Source organism: Aegilops tauschii, unplaced genomic scaffold (assembly GCF_002575655.3).
Source record: "Aegilops tauschii subsp. strangulata cultivar AL8/78 unplaced genomic scaffold, Aet v6.0 ptg000139l_subseq_19672051:19948108_obj, whole genome shotgun sequence".
Classification (NCBI taxonomy): domain Eukaryota; kingdom Viridiplantae; phylum Streptophyta; class Magnoliopsida; order Poales; family Poaceae; genus Aegilops; species Aegilops tauschii.
In genome coordinates this window covers 3,665-5,000 of record NW_027332490.1, presented here as the reverse complement: position 1 = coordinate 5,000, position 1,336 = coordinate 3,665, and positions in this window count along the sequence as shown.

Sequence of the window (1,336 nt, the reverse complement as noted above, 5' to 3'; positions counted from 1 at the left end):
GTCATGTATGATTACTACGGTATTGTTAATACCAAGCTTGATTGGATCCTGAGATGATCGTGTGATGTCCGTGATGGTAAGTGATACATGTGGTGGTTACGATGTAACCCGAACAGAGTAAGTTGGTGCATGATAGTTCATCATGTGGCATGCTAGTCTCATCATGTTCATATGTTTATGCCATGCTCGTATTGTTCTAGATGTATCATCTTGCCCATGCTATGGTTGATCTGATAGAATCATGTTAATCATTGCTTAATAATCTATAATTGCCATGCTATTGCTTGTCTTGATTGCTTTGGTTGCTGTGAGCTTGCAAGTACATTCAATGTACTGACCTGGCGTGTCATGCCAGTTTGTAGGTCATGCCAGATATGATTGCTTGTTTGCCGTGGACCCCTTGTTTGCGCTCTTGGATAAGCGTTCCAGCCAGAGTCCCTGCGGACTGGAGTTCACCGCCGTCGTCGCTTTTCCGCTACCAGTAGTCATTCCGCTACATCGTGTTGTTCTGCTGCTTGCTTGGAGCAACTGTGGCAGGTGTATTGTCGCCGTGCCGAAGTAATCCAATTGTACCCATATAGATTTTAATAAAGAGCTGATTTGTTCTATGCTAAGCAATGCCGTATTCCAGAAGACTTCTCCTCGATCTCTGGGCTGGAATACGGGGCGTTCCGGTTTCTCTGAGCCGGGGTGCCACATTGCACATGCATGGCTTAATCTTTGAGACAAGCATATGACTGCTGGCAGGATCAACCAGGTAGCACGTCCTTGGTGACGCGCAGCACGACCATCGTCCTACGCTTCCACTTTCGTGGAAACTCAGAGGAAACAGCCAGGCCGGTTGTCGCTCTTGAGCGGCACAGCTCATCCTCCTTGAGGACCGGCGCAGAGAGTCACACACGTAACTGTGTAGAGGTAGAGGCAACTCCTGTTCCGGTTGTTCTCAATTCAGAGAGCTTTGGGTCGGGTCGAGGCAACCGAAAGGGCCACGACCCTTTATCGTTAGCAGCATCCGAGACCAAAAGCGGGAGCGAGGTTGCCTTGATAGCAGCAGGCACGTAACATGCCAGCGCCACGAGGCAATGCCGCAAGCGCTATTTGGCCGCGGCGGCACACCCAAACGGCGTCCGCCGCGAGGCAACAATTATCCGAAGCACCACATCCCGTAGGTCGGGTACTAGCATGCAAGCACTCTTAATCCAGCGATTCGAAGCCACACGAGGGACGAGACATGGCGCCGGTAGTCGGCTGTAGTACAACAGGGGATCTACCGGCAGACACGGGTCCAAAGCTACTCATGCGTTTAGTAGCCAACAAGCGGTCAAACCAACCAAGC